Below are 19,283 nucleotides of genomic sequence, written 5' to 3'. Positions count from 1 at the left end.
ATGATCTTTCAAAAGTCGATAGATTCTAGCATGGTTCTGGGGGACTGGAAGATTGCAAATGTCACTCCGCTATTTAAGAAGGGGGCAAGGAAGCAAAAAGGAAATTATAGACCTGCTAGCTTGACATCGGTGGTTGGGAAGTTGTTGGAGTCGATTGTCAAGGATGAGGTTACAGAGTATCTGGAGGCATATGACAAGATAGGCAGAACTCAGCGCGGATTCCTTAAAGGAAAATCCTGCCTGACAAACCTATTGCAATTTTTTGAGGAAATTACAAGTAGGCTAGACAAGGGAGATGCAGTGGATGTTGTATATTTGGATTTTCAGAAGGCCTTTGACAGGGTACCACACATGAGGCTATTTAACAAGATAAGAGCCCATGGAATTACGGGAAAGTTACATACGTGGATAGAGCGTTGGCTGATTGGCAGGAAACAGAGTGGGAATAAAGGGATCCTATTCTGGTTGGCTGCCGGTTACCAGTGGTGTTCCACAGGGGTCCATGTTGGGGCCGCTTCTTTTTACATTGTACATCAATGATTTGGATTATGGAATAGATGGCTTTGTGGCTAAGTTTGCTGATGATACGAAGATAGGTGGAGGGGGCAGTAGTGCTGAGGAAACAGTCTGCGGAGAGACTTGGATAGATTGAAAGAATGGGCAAAGAAGTGGCAAATGAAATACAATATTGGAAAGTATATGGTTATGCACTTTGGCAGAAGAAATAAATGGGCAGACTATTATTTAAATGGGGAGAGAATTCAAAGTTCTGAGATGCAACGGGACTTGGGAGTTCTCATACAGGATACCCTTAAGGTTAACTTCCAGGTTGAGTCGGTGGTGAAGAAGGCGAATGCAATGTTGGCATTCATTTCTAGAGGAATAGAGTACAGGAGCAGGGATGTGATGTTGAGGCTGTATAAGGCGCTGGTGAGACCTCACTTGTACTGTGGGCAGTTTTGGTCTCCTTATTTAAGAAAGGATGTGCGAGAGGATGTTGGAGAGGGGACAGAGAAGATTCACTAGAATGCTTCTGGGAATGAGAGGGTTAACATATGAGGAACGTTTTTCTGCTCTTGGACGGTATTCCTTGGAGTTCAGAAGAATGAGGGGAGACCTCATAGAAACATTTCGAATGTTGAAAGGCATGGACAGAGTGGATGTGGCAAAGTTGTTTCCCATGATGGGGGAGTCTAGTACGAGAGGGCATGTCTTCAAGATTGAAGGGCGCCCATTCAGAACAGAAATGTGAAGACATTTTTTTAGCCAGAGGGTGGTGAATCTATGGAATTTGTTGCCATGGGCGGCAGTGGAGGCCAAGTCATTGGGTGTATTTAAGTCAGAGATTGATAGGTATCTGAGTAGCCAGGGCATCAAAGGTATGGTGAGAAGGCAGGGGGAGTGGGACTAAATGTGAGAATGGATCAGCTCATGATAAAATGGCGCAGCAGACTCGATGAGCCAAATGGCCGACTTCTGCTCCTTTGTCTTATGGTCTTATGGTAATTCAAATTACACTAGTTTTTTTTGGGAAAGTAATTATCTAATTACTTCCCCATTTAACAGTTCTTTTAAGAAAAAAAGTTGACTAAGATTTAATCATTTACTTTGTGCACAAATTACTTATCAGTTACCATTGAACTAAATGTGACAAAGCAAGTATATTTGGATGCCAATGTTATCCCTTTGATGGTTCATGGAAGTTTTCTTTAGGATTGCTGAAACAATGTGGATCATAAATCCAAGATGGCTTTTATATAGTGAATCACATTTATCAACAGTCAGTAGGAGAAATTGATGTAGATGGGCAAATTTTCCTTCAAGAGTCTTAATTGTTAAATTTAATGTATTTCCCTTAAAGGAAAAGCATATCGTTTTTTTGAAAGTTTGTGGTAGTCCTTCGACTCTGCACTTCCAGACTGGGACTGCAGAGCCACCTCCGTGTCCACAGATAAACTGCACAACAGCGTGTCTTCTTCGAATCTTAGCACAATTGGGGCACTGGAAGTCCGTTGTTGTAATAATTGTGGCTGCTGTTCTGTGACGCTGCTCACGGTTTTCCATCAGTTTTTGGCTGCGTCTGTCTTCAAAACTGGTGTGGGCTTCATAGCACAGGACTCACCGGTGAGTTCTGTCAGCAGACGCAGCTTCTGGTCCCCTTGGCTGGATGTCACAGTAGCGTAGGGTTTCCTTCACAGCGTCTTTGTAGCGCTTGTATGGACAACCTTGAGGTCTCCAGTTTACCATAGAGCAGCTGGCCAGGCATACGGTGGTCGTCCGTTCTGATGACGTGTCCCATCCACCGCATCTGGGCTCTGATGATCAGGGACTCAATGCTGGTGGACTCCGCGCGATCCAAGACCGCCAGGTTGGAGACACAGTCTTGCCAACGAATGCCAAGTATGGGGCGGAGGGCGCGCATGTGAAATTTCTCCGGTTGTTTGATGTGTCGACGGTACAGAGTCCAGGTCTCACGTCCATCTAGGAGAGAAGGGATGACCACAGCTCTGTAGACTTTCAGTTTTGTGGAGATGCGGACGTTGTGTTGATTGAGCACTCTGGTACGCAGCCTCCCCAGAGCCTGGCTGGCCGTGCAGATCCTGGAGTCAACTTCTTTGACTCAAATTAAGTACTCAAATTAAAGGGTTTTCACTCATTGTCCCTCACCTCCCTCAATCAGAACCTTGCAGGCTGTCTATTGTCTTGATGCCCACCTGTCCTTGGACTCGTGACTATGGAACGTCACACACCTAAAGAATGTGATCAGAGTGGATGTTGACCTACTGAGAGCATGAATTAAGATAGCCTGACTCTACTGCTAAAGTAACTTCCTTGTATGTTTCTATTTATTGCCAAAATGAAAGGAAACAAGTGTTTTTGTTATTGTACCTTTCACTTAGATAGTTACGTAGAGTTGCCTGCTGTAATTAAAAATGTCAAATTTAAGAACTGAGGGAGCTGCAGTATGATATTTGATGGAAAACTGTCATTTTAGATTGCTCTGCTATTCCTACATAACAGCTCAGGGCCAAGAAGGTATAGTCAAGTTTTAATAATACAAAGCTCAGGGAAAGTCAGACCTGTCAGAAGGATGCAAAGACTCAATATGGTTTTTGAAGAACTGAATGAATTGGAAAATGCAAGACAGAAGCATGGATCAATGTGAAATTATCTTTGGTTTTAAACACAGATTATTATGTGGAGAGATTAGAGGCAGTGAAAGTACAAGACCAGGGTATTCTTCTGCACCAATCACTGATAGCAGTTTGGAAAACAAATTATATTGGTGTCCTTCCTTGCTAAAGTGAGTACTGGACTATGGATATCTTGCCGCAGCCATGCAGGTCTTGGCGTCCCCATCTGCTATTATTTGTGCCATTCTAATTTCCTTATCTGACCAAAGATGTTCTTGCCAAGGAGGAATTGCAACAAAGGTTTATGCTATCAATACCAAATTTCCAATTGTAGGTATGCCTTATCCTTGTGTTCCATTTCACTGGTCCTCCCATGTTTGTTCCCTTTCCCATACTCCAGCCTCCCAACCTATTTTCATTCCGCATCCCCTCCTGGATCCACTTCCGCCTACTGGAACCCCTCCCTTATCTCACTCCGTCTGCCCATTACTTAACAGGTTCCTTTCATTACTTACTTATCAGATTACATTACTGCTAGCCTTTGTGTCCTTGCTCATCACCCTCCAGCCTCTGTCTCTACTTTTAACTCCTCTTCCCCCACCTGGCTCCATCTGCCCCCGTCTCTATCCTTCCCCTCATCACTTGCCTGCTTCTCTTACCCAACACCTTCCCCATCCTCCTCTCCCCCGGCTGCATCTTCATATCATTCCTCATCCCTCTTCTGCTCACCTTTCTCATGCAACCTTTCTCCACTTTATACATCTTCCCTCAACTCTCTCGTACTCTTTCAGTCCCCATGTAAGGTCTTGATCTGAAACACTAAATCCTTTCTCTTCACAGATGCTGCCTGGTCCACTGAGTTTCTCCAACAGTTTGTTTGTTTGCTTTAAAAGACTAATTCCTGGGGTGGAGGAATTGATGCATGTAATAGATATTTAGTAAATCATAAGCTATAGGAACAGAGTTAGGCCATTTGGCCCATCAGGTTTGCTCCACCATTTTATCTTGGCTGATCCATTTCCCTCTCAGTCACAATCTCTGACCTTCTCCTTGTATTTCTTCATGCCCTGACTAATCAAGAATTTATCAACCTCTGCCTGAAATATACCCAGTAACTTGACCTCCCCATCTGCCTGTGACTAAGAATTCTACAGATTCATCACTCAGGTCTATAATGAGAACGTATCTCATAAAAACCCTAACAGGTCAAGACTGAACAAACAAAGGTGCTTGTTCTCACTGATTAGGGACTGCAGAACCAACTTTTACAGCTTTGGAACATGGGATGTGCCAAGGTCAGGTGAAATTTTCCACCCAGAATAAACACTACGAAGGTGCATGGATTATGCCTATCGTGCTGAATAGACCCTACTCCTATTTTCTGTTTCTACAATAAGCCTGTCCAATGAAACATCATGGCAGGTATTCAGCAGCACCTCAATGCCCTCTGGATTGAGAACAGGGATACTTCATTGTATTTTCTTAGCAGTCTCTCTGATGAATTAAAGCACCACTCTGAACTTTAGTCAAAAGCCAAGGAGATATATCAAGATGTTGGATATTTTCATCCCAGAATATCAAACTGTAATGGAAGTCATAGATTGTATTGTTATGTTTTGAATATTTTTAGTTTATTAAATCATTTATTTAAATAAATATGGAGGATATCTAGCTAGGCAAAGTTCTCTGGCTAAAATCAGTAGGTGTGTATTGTCATTACAGCCATATTTGTGACCCATTAGCAATTTCTATAGGACGATATTGATTAAATAAATCTTATCTTGAGATATGATAGTTCCTTTGTGTTTATTGTAGGAAAACTTATCCTCAATCAAGTGTCTGTACTCGTGTTCCTTTTATGAGGTGAAAACTGGGATACATTTATTTTTATCAAATGTTCTGTGCACGTTCATTAGGAATTAGGAATCAACTGGTCTTTGATGAATGGCATCTGTGTTTTCCTTCTAACAGAAAATCATCACTGAAGCTGCTTTCACTGTTTTCATTCCACATGCAGTAATTTTACTGTTTTTAATTTATGCTTTGTCAATCAGTATAATTGGTATAGTCTTTTCTAAATGATTCTATTGTACAGCTGTATTTTGCAGAAACATTATAACAGTGGGATAAATACAGCACATAACCTTTTTGGTACTGTATTAAGCAGCTGTGCTGACGATAATAATAGCTGTTAAATAAGATAATCGGATATGCATCTTGATGAAACAAACCAAGCGATAAATTCCTATTTGTGAAAGCAAGCTAATTCTTACTTGCAGAGAATATTTTGCCTCCAAAAGGTTTTTCTTTTGCAATCTTAGTACCTTCCCGTTTCCTTGATTGGAAGTTGAAGTAGTGTAGTACTTGCACGTCACAGTGATCTAAAAAAGGAATAACCAAGAATAAATGCTGGCCTTGTCCATATTGCCCAAATCTTATAAATTAATTAAGTTTGAGAATGGATAAATAAAATGTTTGTCGATTGAAGGTAATTGATAAAAAAAAAACAAAAAATAATTTGGCTTCGTAGTGTACAATACTGCGCTAATGTTCCCTTTTTGCATCTGATTTCAATAGAGGATTCTGCTCAAGGAGCAATAAAAATGAAGGTAGCTTTGGCGGATAACATTAAAGAAGAAGGGAGGTATTTAAAAGCTGGTAGTGCTCAAAACAGAAGAGTCTGAATTGAATATATCCTAGGTTATTGAGAAAAGCTAAAGGCAGGGTATCATGAATGATCATCAAACTTTCCTCAGATATGGTGCCTATGAAAAGTATTTACTCTCCCCTTGGATCATTAAATTTTATTTGGCTTTTTTGACACTGATCAACAGAAAAAGACTCTTTTGTGTCAAAGTGAAAACAAATTGGTCTAAATTTATTACAATTATTAAACACAAAATAATTGATTGCATAATTACTCATCCCCTTCAAGTCAGTATTCAGTAGATGCACCTTTGTCAGCAATTACAGCCTTGAGTCTGTGTGATAGGTCTGTATCAGCTTTGCACATCTGGACACTGCAGGTTTTCCCATTCTTTACAAAACTGCTCAAGCTCTGTCTGATTGTATGAGGATTGTGAGTGAACAGCTCTTTGCAAGGCCAATTCTAAATTGGATTAAGGTCTGGCCACTCTAGGACATTAACTTTGTTATTTTTAAGCCATTTCTGTATAGCTTTGGTTTTATGCTTGGGGTCATTGTCTTGCCAGAAAACAAGTCTTCTCCCAAGTTACAGTTCTCTTGCAGAGTGAATCAAGTTTTCCTGCAGGATTTCCCTTTATTTTGCTGCATTCATTTTATGTTCTACCTTCACAAACCTTCCAAGGTCTGCTGCAGTGAAGCATCCCCACAGCACAAGGCAGCCAACAGCATGCTTCACGGTAGGGATAGTGTATTTTTGATGATGTGCAATGTACAGCTTACGCCAAACAGTGTTTAGTCTGATGACCAAAAATCTCAATTTTGGTTTCATCAGACCATAGACCTTCTTTCAGCTGATGTCGGAGTCTCCCATGTGCCTTCTGGCAAACGCTGGCTGAAATTTCATTTGAGTTTTTTTCAACAGTGGCTTTTTTTTTGCCACTCTCCCACAAAGCTGCAACTGGTGAAGCACCCAGGCAACAGTTGTATGTGTGGTCTGTCCCATGTCAGCCACTGAAGCTTGTAACTCCTCCAGAGATGTCATAGATCTCTTGGTGGCCTCCCTCACTAGTCCCCTTCTTGCATAGTCACTCAGTTTTTGAGGACTGCCTGTTCTGGGCAGACTTACAGCCATGCCATATTCTTTCCATTTCTCAATGATTGACTTAATTGTACTCCAAGGGATACTCAGTGACTTGGAAATGCTCTTGTTTCCATCTCCTGACTTGTGCTTTTCATTAACCTTTCTCACAGAGTTACTTGGAGTATGCTTTTGTCGTGGTGTTGTAGATTTTGCCAGGATACTGACTCACCAGCGGTTGGACCTTCCAGATACAGGTGTATTTTTACTACAATCAATTGAAACACCTCGATTACACATAGTGATCTCCATTTAACTAATAATGTGACTTTTAAAACCAATTGGCTGCACCAGTGAAGATTTGGCATGTCATACTAAAGAGAGTGAATAGTTATGCAATCAATTGTTTTGTGTTTTATATTTGTAATTGATTTGGTTCACTTTGTAGAGATCTGTTTTCACTTTGACAGAAAGAGTCTTTTTCTGTTGATCAGTGTCAAAAAAAAGCCAAATTAAATCCACTGTGATCCAATGTTGTGAAACAACAGGCATGAAAACTTCTGGGGGGTGGGGGGGCAATGAATACTTTATATAGGCACTGTATGAGGAGTGATACTAGGCCAGTCAGTCTAATGGTGTTGAAGGTGTTTCTTGAAACAATCTAGGAGATAGTAACATGACATTTAGAAACAGAGCTTCCCATCAATCACATTGCTCCACTTAGTTACCTGTAAACTATTCTCTTTCACTTGGCCGTCAATTCTCCCTATGTAACTAGGGATGGTTGACAGTAGCCAGCTAACCTCCTTGACTGTAGAACATTGGAGGAAGCCGGAGCATTAGGTGGAAACCGTTATGGTCCAGGGAGAATGTACAGACATTGCATGGGCAGCGCCAGGATCAAATACGTGTCTGTGGACCCGTGTGATTGAAACAGCATTTGACTGCATTCTTTCAACAAGTATGGAGAGAATTGAAGAGAGCAATGCAATTTTATTCTGTGTTTGTGGACTTACAGAATGTAATTGATAAAGCGCTGTATAATTGACTAAGTTAATTATAAGGATTTAGAAAGAACAGCTGCATGTCAAGAAAATTGACTGGATGTCAGGAAGCAAGGACTAGTGGTTATAGGGTGTATTTCAGTTTGGATGGAAGTGTAAGCAGGAGTTCCACAAGGATCTGCATAAGGACCACTACTCTTAATGATTATTATTGTTCGAGATATGGAGATTTGGGCATAATTTCAGAGTTTTGAGATGTCCCCATACTTAAAAGTAAATTCATTGAGAATGGCGATGTACTTAATGAGAATATAGCACATATTAGATACAGGTGTCCCCCGCTTTTCGAATGTTTGCTTTACGAAACCTCACTGTTACGAAAGACCTACATTAGTACCCTGTTTTTGCTTTCAGAAGGTGTTTTCACTGTTACGAAAAAAAATTCAGCACACGATGAAAAATCAGCGCGCGATAAAAGGCAGCGTGCGCCCCGAGCAGCTACTCTTCCCCCGGATTCGGAACTGCATTCTCGCCGGCTTTGCTTTAACATGTGCCTGTGAGCAGCCGTTTGCAAGATGAGTTCTATGGTATCGGAAAAGCCTGAAAGAGCTCGTAAGGGTGTTACACTTAGTGTAAAACTGGACATAATTAAGCGTTTTGATCGTGGTGAACGAAGTAAGGACAACGTGAGTTTGGCTTGTGGAAGCTGGCGAAGATGATGTTGAAGAGGTTTTGGCATCCCATCATCAAGAACTGACAGATGAAGAGCTGATGCAATTGGAAGAAAAAAGGATAACAATGGAAACCGAATGAGTAATGATAAAGTACGTCTTTAATTTTGAAAGGGTACGTCGGTTTAGGAGATATTTGCAGGATGGTTTGAGTCCTTATTAAAGAACTGTGTGATAGAAAAATGCGCGAGGCTCAGCAGTCAAGCAAGCCTTCCACATCAGCCACAGCAGACGATGAACCTCGACCTTCGACATCGAGGCGGGCAGAGATAGAAGAAGATGAGCTGCCTGCTCTAATGGAAACAGACGACGAGATGACACCCCAGTGTCCCATGACCCCAACCCCCAGGCCACGGACAGATACTGATTTGCGGAGAATGCAAAGGTAGCAGGGAGGCACCCAGCACATCTTTAAGAAAAAAGCCGAAATAAACATGCTAATTAATTAGGTGCCGCTGACACGTAATTGTCGGACCAGATCAGAGACGACACGATTGGAAATCGGCACTGATCTGGGTGGACAATTACGGGCGGCACCTAATTAATTAGCATGTTTGTTTCGGCTTTTTTCTTAAAGATGTGCTGTGTACCTCCCGGCTACCACTGCATTCCTGCATGCTTTGTGGCAATGTATCGCTCAGCGGCCCGGAGGGTGGGGGCCACTACACCATGCAACCTGCGACGACTCAGTCTAACACACCATCATCAGTGTGCTCAGCAAGCTATCTTCCCGATTCCCGTAAGTGATACTACACTGTACATACATTATTTCTACTTTATATAGGCTGTGTTATTTGATACGATTTGGCAGCTTCATAGCTTAAAGGTTACTGGAGCGAATGTTCTTGCCAACAGCTCTTGCGTGAGACTTTTTGCCGACGGCGCTTGCGTGAGATTTTCGCTATGGACAACAGTTCAGTAATGATTGTGGAAAAGTATTTCTACTTTATATGGGCTGTGTATTTTTACGTATTATTTGGTATGATTTGGCAGCTTCATAGCTTAAAGGTTACTGGAGAGAGTGTTCTTGCCAACAGCGCTTGCGTAAGATTTTTTACCGCCGGCGCTTGCGTGAGATTTTTTACCGACGGCGCTTGCGTGAGATTTTTTACCGACGGTGCTTGCGTGAGATTTTCGCTACAGAGACAGTTCAGTAATGATTGTGAAAAAGTATTTCTACTTTATATAGGCTGTGTATTTATCATATCATTCCTGCTTTTACTATATGTTACTGCTATTTTAGGTTTTATATGTTATTTGGCATGATTTGGTAGGTTATTTTTGGGTCTGCGAACGCTCACAAAATTTTCCGATATAAATAAATGGTAATTGCTTCTTCGCTTTACGACATTTTGGCTTACAAACCGTTTCATATGAACGCTATACCTTCGGATGGCAGGGGAAAACTGTAATTATGTTCCATATATTGTGCCTGTGCTGATTTCTTGGTAGAGCTAACCATGAAGTGTTCTTGAAAGTTACCATTGAGACTGCTTCCATTGTAAACATAAAATCTGTTGCCCCTTTAACTTTGTCATTTACTTTCAATGTGAATTCTCTGGCATTTGACTCTTTTCCCCAATGGAAATGCTTCATTTTATTTATCTGTCAAAACTTCTGTCAGATCACTTAATCTGCTCTGCTCAAAGAGAATTATCTCACGTTTTGCATTCTTTCCATTTTACAGATGTTCAGTTTTGAATTTCATTATAAAGAAATAGTTTTTCTATTCAGTTTCACATAAGTTCATGATAAGTTGTTGGTCTCATTTGGGAAACTTTTTTTCTGTAATCAGCCATTTGCATGTTGGGCCAGATACTGTGATTTAGAGGTAGAAGTATAGTATTACGCTAGTTTCTGATAAAGGGTTTATGGGCTCAAACCCTTGACTGTTACTTTTCCCATATCTGCTACCTGTTGAGTTTTTCCAGCACTTCGTGCTTATGTTTCAGGTTTCAAGCATCTGCAGTTTTATTTTCAACACATCAAACTTTTGTAAATTAAGTTGAGTTTATTGTTCAGAACTTTTAGGGAAGCTACAGTAGGACATTTTCTGGCTGTTGAAAGAGATGCTGGTTCAAGCTGTGGAAAAAGAACACTGACTTTAAAAACAAAACCTTCACCTATTACAGGATATCCTGCAAGTGACTCTTTTACGAGTTCCACATTTCAAAATTAATTGTGTTTGTTTAATAGCCTTTTTTATACCACAGAAGCTGGTATAGATTCTAGAAAAAGAAAATATCAGTTAGCAAAAAATAGGACTGATACTGTCTTGGACTGAAATGTCAACTGTTACTTCTTTCCATAGATGCTACCTGACCCGCTGAGTTCCTCCAGCATTTTGTATGTTTTACTCTGGATTTCCAGCATCTGCCAAATCTGTTTTATAGTTTTGCAATTATATTTCTGAGATGACTTCTGTTTGGATATTCTGGTCTAGTTGTTGAGTTTTAATTAGATATACTTGATATTCACTTGAAATATCAACAAGGTATGGAGATTTATTTTATAGAGAAGCTCATTATGTTCAAAATCCTCTGTACTGAATGATGAACTAGTAGTTGACTGAGTCTGGTACAGATAAGCCCAATATTCAAAATGTTTGGTGTGGCGCATGAAGCTGCTAAACAAGATAGGACCTCATGTCATTACAGGAAAGATTCTAGCACAGAAGATTAGCTGACTGGCTGAGTGGGAAAAAAATGAGGCCTTTTCTGACCGATCAGGAAGCGATTAGCTTCTGTCTTAAATATACCCACAAACTTGGCCTCCGGGGCAGTCTGTGGCAGTGCATTTCATAGATTCACTACTCCCTGGCTACTCCAACAGTGACTACTCCCAATAGCGACAGCCCCCATGACAACTGCTCCACTTGGTGGTACCTCTCTTTAATAGAGATTGGGTTTTTAAGACTCTTCGCTGGACCTGCACGGGAACGCTTCTGTTCCGTCTGTGCAGTACTCCAATCAACTTGCAGATTGAATCGGTAGTAAGGAAGGCAAATATTAAGCAAGTTTTTATTTCAAGAAGATTAGAATATATAAGCAAGGATGTAATGTTGAGGCTTTGTGAGGTGTTGTTCAGGGTACATTTGGAGTATTGTGTGCAGTTTTGGGCCCCGTATCTGGGGAAGGACGTGCTGGCATTTGAGAGGATCCAGAGGATTATGAGAATGATCCCAGGAATGAAAAGGTTAATGAGGAGCATGCAGTGGCTCTGGGCCTGTACTTACTGAAGTTCAGAAAATGAGAAGGGTCTTATGGAAAGCTACTGACAACTGAAAAGCCTGGATGAAGTGGACATTGTCATAGACATAGTCATAGTCATACTTTATTGATCCCGGGGGAAATTGGTTTTCGTTACAGTTACACCATAAATAATAAACAGTAATAGAACCATAAATAGTTAAATAGTAATATGTAAATTATGCCAGTAAATTATGAAATAAATCCAGGACCAGCCTATCGGCACAGGGTATCTGATCCTCCAAGGAAGGAGTTGTAAAGTTTGATGGCCACAGGCAGGAATGACTTCCTATGACGCTCTGTGCTTCATCTCGGAGGAATGAGTCTCTGGCTGAATGTACTCCTGTGCCCACCCAGTACATTATGTAGTGGATGGGAGACATTGACCAAGATGGCATGCAACTTAGACAGCATTCCCTTTTCAGACACCACCGTGAGAGAGTCCAGTTCCATCCCCACAACATCACTGGCCTTCAGAGGATGTTATCAATTATGGGAGAGTCTGGGACCAGCGGGCACAGCTTCATAATAAAAGGATGTCCTTTTAGATCTGGGATAAGGATTTTTTTTAGCCAGAGGCTGGTGAGTTTGTGGAATTTATTCCCACAGATTGGCAGTGAAAAACCAGGTCATTGAGTATATTTAACGCAAGGTAGATAGGTTTTTTTGATTAGTAAGGGCATCAAAGGTGTTACCATCAGTTTATGTGAATTGATTTACCACTTGCGAGAGAAAACCGTGACAACACCAGATGACCTTGTGATCTAGAGCTATAAGGTATTTTGACATTCAACTCCAGATGTAGTAGACCCAAAATTATTACCACCTGATTATCCCAGAAATTACTGTCACAGGTTTGCTGCCCTCAATCAATGCATTTTTTAACAAAACCCAGAATCGAGGGAGGAAGCTCAAGTTCTGCAATTTATAGAACTTAGAGTAGTCAATGTATAAGGTAATTTAAAAATATCAGAATTATGATTAATTAGCAGAAATTAGATAGTGTGACCTCTATGTTGAATGGAAATATTTGGAGATTGATCTCATTTTACATTACATTCTGGTTTTGAAACTCTTTATCCTGTTCTCAAATCTTGCAATAGTCCACTTCCCTTTGAAAGCTATGAGAGGTGATCTGATAGAGATGTAGAAGATGATAAGACTTATAGATCAAATGTATCAGTGCTCCTCTTGCTCAGCTTAAACCTTCCTGAGTTTAATTACTTTACCATTGGTGGCTGTGACTTAAGCTGCCAAGGATATAATTGTGGAACTTTAAACCACTCCCTTCTTCTACCATTACCTTGAACTCTCCCGCTTTTGGTTGATGCCAAATTTTGCTCATTAAAAAAGCTTTTGGAACCAAGCCATAGATTGCTTTTTCTCTCTGAAACTTGTGAAATGCAATCCAATACATCTAACAAACCTTTATCTACAAATTGATTTTGCCAACTGGTATAGTTTTCTGCACTCCATCAACCATTATTCACAGAAATTCCAAAGGATAATACTATCTGTGAATACATCCTGAGGTCTCTGAAAGTCTAGTTCTGCGATGAGATCTTTCAAAATACCATCCCACATAATCGATTTGAAGGAATAGTTCGTTATTTCCATCTTTGAATTATGTGGCAATAATTTCTTTGCAACTTTCTGAAATTGAACTAGGGGATCAGGAATTTTGTCATTTAACTTTTTATAAAGCTAGGAGAACATCTCTCATTCAGAAACCTTGCTCTTTTAGTGAACACTAAAAATTATGTTATGAAGAAACTGCTTTAACCTACATGTTTTTATGTTTGTTCTGTTTTAACCTTTTCATTTAGATATCAACGTGGTAATTATTACTTTCAGAGAAGACATAAGAGCTTATTGGGTATTCATATAAAGAGTGCTGTACAAAACAATGCTGGTTCAGCAGCATAATTAATGATTCTGTTAATGGATTTGACCTTACTAATAGGAACTACTTTGGTACTTTGCATAAGAAACAGTGGGGCCTAACCTGTAGAATTTACTAATTCTATAGCATCAGCAGCCTCCATTACTGTTAACAATGTTTATGTAGAGTGCACTTCAAAGGAAGAGTATGCAAGAGTGTGGTATCAAATTGTTAGGAACAAATAGACTTAAAAGCTGGGGGAGATTTTCAGATTTCGAGAAATCGTGTATTAGCTGGAAGATTTGTGATGAACAAACAACTTGGAATCAGTGATGCACAGGTTGAGGCCTGGCATGTGCAGTACAAGAGAGGTTTTGGGCTTTACTAAACATGGATTATGATCGTGAGGGTCTATGTGTAGGTTTGTTGGAATGTAAGGTAACATTGAGGTTTGTCAAAACTATTGTTTGGTAAGATAAGTGATGGTTGGTGGATTTTGAGTGAATCAAAACTTAGCTTTGGATTGCTGTTGGAGTTTTTTTTTCATGATAAATAAATTGCATACCCTCCAAGAATACAGCTGGACTGGAATTGAACCTTGAGGTCTTTGAGCACCATTTACCTTGTGCAGTAATGTTATTGTTAATTTAAAAAGTCTGGTGCTCTCTCCAGATTTCCCACTGACATATGAGTGTATTATACGATATGCTACATTTATCTAATTCACAGTATGAGAGGCTATTCCATTTGTTACAGGATTATATTATTTTAGCATTATTTTTTCTTGCATAATTCTGGGACCAAACAGTCCAATACCTCTTTATAGTATACGAGGGGTGATTGATAAGTTCATGGCCTAAGGTAGAAGGAGATGAGTTATTAACTTCAAACATTCTGCATTATCACTCAGAGAGTTGAATTGCATGTGCATGTAACGAGAGCGTCTTGGACCTCCAGGTGGTCCACAGCAGGGGCGATTGATAAGTTTGTGGCCTAAGGTAGAAGGAGATGAGTTATACATCTCTTGTTACATGTGCATGCAGTTGAACTCTTTGAGTGAAAATGCAGAAAGTTTGAAGTTAATAACTCATCTCCTACCTTAGGCCACGAACTTATCAATCACCCCTGCTGTGGACCACTTCTGGAGGTCCAAGATACTGGTTTCTACAAAGAGGGGATCCATATGCTCCACGACCGCTGGACTAAGTGTGTAAATGTAGGAAAAATAAACGTGCTAGGTTTTCTAAAATTGACTCCTTCTACCTTAGGCCACGAACTTACCAATCACACCTTGTACATTGGCCTGTGGACATTAAATTGTGGTCTTTCCCATAGAGTCTTTTCACAGTTGCAAGCACTTACTCCTGCACCTTCAGAAAGTCGGCTACAAAGTTTAAATCATGTTTAGTTACTTTCAAAGGTTCATTTAATGTCAGAGAAATGCATGCAATATACATCCTGAAATGCTTTTTTCTTTGCAACTATCCAAAGAATGAACGACAGTTAAATGTTAGAACCCCAAAGTCTGCCCCCCCCCGCTCCCCTCCCACCCGCACGTAAGCAGCAGCAAACACAATCCCCTCCTCCCTCCACTGGTTTAAAAAAAAGCATCGGTACCCGTCACCGAGCACTCAAGCGTGCAGCAAAAGCAACAGCAAAGATACAGACTTGCACTACTCCAAAGACTACACTGTTCACCCAGCATTCGGCGTACCACAGGTTCTCTCTGTTTCACAGTGAGAGGGGAGACATAACAAACAACTCACTGGTTTACAATGTTAGAAGTCCGTTGCATCTCTTTTCTCGAGCTCTGTGCACAAAGATCTCAAGTCTCTGGGCACATAGCCAAAGATGTTCCAGGTCCCACGATACACCCGTCCGGGATACCGACCTTCAATCCGCCTGTCCCCAGAGCCCTGAGATCCTCGACCTCCAAAGCTGAGCCGAACTCTTAGGCCGAGCCCTTGGCATGCTGAACAGCAGCCAATTGTGAAACCCTGAGAGCGGGTCCCATTCCCGCAAAGAACCATAGTCAGCACGTTACTCCAGGTCAGGTCTTCAAAAGAACCCTGAAAGGGAAAAATAGAGATATTAAAGATGGAAATAGAGCTGTTTCCGAAGATGCAAGCGAAGGAGCCGCCATTTAGCGCCATCATCACTTCGCTTCACCTCCAGGAGTTGCACTTGCACTGGGAGACCAGCAAATTTCACATATACCAAAGAATGTTTTCACCAAGTTGATGATATTTTGGAGGCAAGTGATGGTTGTTTCAATGTGCATCCCTAGGAACTTCATGTGAAGTACAGAATCCTATTTTACGTACATGTTTGGAATTACCACACCATCCAGACTTCTTCATAAGTATGCATTCAGGAAGGAGATGATTGATGGAATCATTCACATCACCGATGCCTTAAGAGCATTATCCAGTGATGTTCAGACTTCTGCTATACATAAAGGATTGAGATCTTTTACGCATTTTGAAAATATTTCTGGTGATGTCCTTTTCCTTTGAGGGTTTGGATATTCCAGGTGGCTGACCATGTGGTCTGTGATGGTGTTCTGCACAAATTTTTGTACATGTTTGTTGGCACAAAGTGCTCTAGTTGAATGCAATGTTCTGAGGCTACTTGGCCAAATTTATTTTTCCCCATTAGGCTCCGTAGTGTTTGCATGCCAAGATCTCTTAAAAAGAGTCCTTTATGGGATAAAGGCCATTTTGGGTACTTCCCACTCCCCCCCACAAAAATTATCTTCACTAAAGATGAGTTCATTGCATTTCTGTGCACACACTTCATTTACGTTGTCTGGATAACATGAAAGACAGGTGACTGCTACTGACAAGTTTCTTTTCCACTGGCTACCATAGCCCTAGTTTCTGTCTCACCATGGATAAATGCTCGTTCTGGTTCTTGGGTAAACTCAAACCTGTGTTCCATCTCTTCCCACCCCCCCACCTTCACACCAATCCATCCTTTCATTTCCTCCACTTCACATGTTAAGCTCAATTAATATCAATTTGTCTTGTTATTCCATCTTCGAGCCAACCTATCTCCTTTTCCATTCACCTGCAACCTCTTCCTCTGTACCTTATTCATTCTCCTTTTCATCCTCCTTTATCCTTACAGTCAAATTTATGCAACAATGAAAGAATCATTTTTAATTGTATATGTTTTTGAACCTGTGGCGTGTGGCCAAGTGATTGGGGCGTTGGACTAGCGATCTAAAGGTCGTGGGTTTGAGCCTCAGCTGAGGCAGCGTGTATATCCTTGAGCAAGGCACTTAACCACACAATGCTCCAGTCTATCTGGGGGTGGGGTGGGGTGGGGGGAGTCTCGTACTCTCAGTCACTTCACGCCACAGAAACACAGAAACCGGCATAAGCACCGGCCTGATGGGCCACAAGGCTCGTGATAGACTTTAATCTTAATGTTTTTGAACAATTGCTCAAAAGTGTGTGTCAAGTGGATGAAGTGAATGTTGAATTTATAGCAGTGATCTGTAAATGAATTATGCTAATCTGTGCTAATCTAAGATCTATAATCAATCTTTGATTATATCTGAATATCTACAAAAACAACTTGACATGATAAATGAGGCATTTGTAGGTCAACAAATGTTGTGTAAATTGACTTACATTCATTTGACTTTTGGGAATGTGTTATCCCAGCACCACTCATCCTATAGGTATGCCTGTTATTGAATCATTGCTTTCTCTTTGTTGAACTTTTTGGAGGTAACATTTTCATAATACTCTTTGGTGTTGGTTTGCATGTAGGGAAAGATTAAAGCCTTGTTTTCTTTTGGTGACTGCAGCTGCTCCGTTTTAAATTGCTTCAGGCATTAGCCAAATTAATTTTAAAACACCCCATTTATACTGAAGCCTGCGGTAGGGTGGTTCTAAATTAACTACAGCACAGAACCTAATACTGGTAATAATCTAAATAGCTCATATTTGTAAGCTTGGCCAAGTAGGCAGAACCAGATTTTATTGGTCTCTTAAGTAAAAGATTAAAGTATATTGTGATGAACTGCTCAAACACTTTGAGAAGTTATCTTGTGCCATCTGGTCCTTGCATTACTGAAGGTAAAAACATCTGAAGCACACAGGGTTCACCTTGGAATAGAATAATGTCTTTATTATTAACAGTGTATATATAAAGAGATGTATTTCTCAAGAGATACAGAAAACCATCTCATATTTTTTCAAGATACAGACAATTACTGACAGCCATTTTATCAGGCTGTTGAACCATGCATGTGCCTGCTGGAAAGGTGGTTTCCTGCATATGCTTTGGATTCAATATAGGAAGAATCCAAATGTTAATGATATGCAAGGTAAAAAATTAATTGTTAGAAAGTAGAATCAGAATGGATAAAGGATATACAAAACAGCAAATTATAAATGTCAAGGGACTGACAGATGAATAAGATGAACAGAATGCAAGTCTAAACAAATATTGGAAGGATCTCATTGTTCAAAACAATGAATGGATGTGAGGGGAGAAAATGTAAAGGTCACTTGAATGCTGTAGATGGACAAGCAGCTTCTGTGATGGGCATTTAGAGAATTAGTAGTATAACTATTAATGAGTTCACCTGGAGATTGCTTGAAGGTAAATCAGGAATACCAATTCTTTTTCATCTGTGACTTTCTTACTATTATTCCCTGGATTATTTGTCATAACTATTCCCAGCCAAGATTTTGAGGATTTTAAGTTGGAATATGGATACTAGGACTGAATTTGGCAAAAAATAAAAAGACCTTTCAAAAATGTTTTATTTTCAAACAACAAATAATAAGAAATTATTCCCTTAAATCAGGAAATGGGTAGCAAAAGCACTATTAGCCAAAATTGTTCCCAAATGCACGGAGAAATTTTAGATTTTGTTCCACTCCATGTGCTATTTCAATATGCATTAATTATCAAAACTTGTGCTTCAGAGATGATGTCAGAGTGTTTCATTTTCTGCATTTTTTGGGAACATCAAAAAATGGAAGTGTGTGTTCAGTTTTGGTTACCCTGCTATAGGAGTTATGTTAAATTGTAAGAGTACAGAGAAGATTTATAACATAGAAAATAGAAATCTGCAGCACATTACATGCCCTTTGGCCCACAATGCTGTGCTGACCATGTAACCTTCTCTAGAAGCTCTTTAGAATTACCTTACTGCGTAGCCTTGTATTTTTCTAAGCTCCATGTACCTATCTAAGAATTTCTCAAAAGACCCTATTGCATCCATCTCCACTAACATCACCAGCAGTGCATTCCATGCAGCCACCACTCTCTGTGTGGGAAAAACTTACCCCTGACATCCCCTCTGTACTTACTTCCAAGCTCCTTAAAACTATGTCTCTCGTGTTAGCCTCAAGCTTGCAGGGCATGAGGTACTGGTTGAATGGAGAGTTTGGGCAGGCTAGGACTTATACCTGGAAGGTGATCTTATAGAGATGTATAGAATTATGAAGTGTGTAGATAGACTACATGGCACTCGGTCTTTTTCTCGGAGCTGGGGAATCGGGAACTAGCTGAGAAGGGAAAGGTTTAATAGGAACTT

At 40.4% G+C, this 19,283-nt stretch overlaps 1 protein-coding gene across 1 annotated transcript in view; it reads left to right on the top strand.

Moving 5' to 3' along the window:
- Positions 1 to 19,283, top strand: part of rngtt (RNA guanylyltransferase and 5'-phosphatase) — a 384,105-nt gene that overhangs the window by 257,207 nt on the left and 107,615 nt on the right. The window lies entirely within an intron of this gene.

Source organism: Mobula hypostoma, chromosome 2, assembly GCF_963921235.1.
Source record: "Mobula hypostoma chromosome 2, sMobHyp1.1, whole genome shotgun sequence".
NCBI classification, from domain to species: Eukaryota; Metazoa; Chordata; class Chondrichthyes; order Myliobatiformes; family Myliobatidae; genus Mobula; species Mobula hypostoma.
This window is presented reverse-complemented; position numbering and strand designations above follow the sequence as displayed.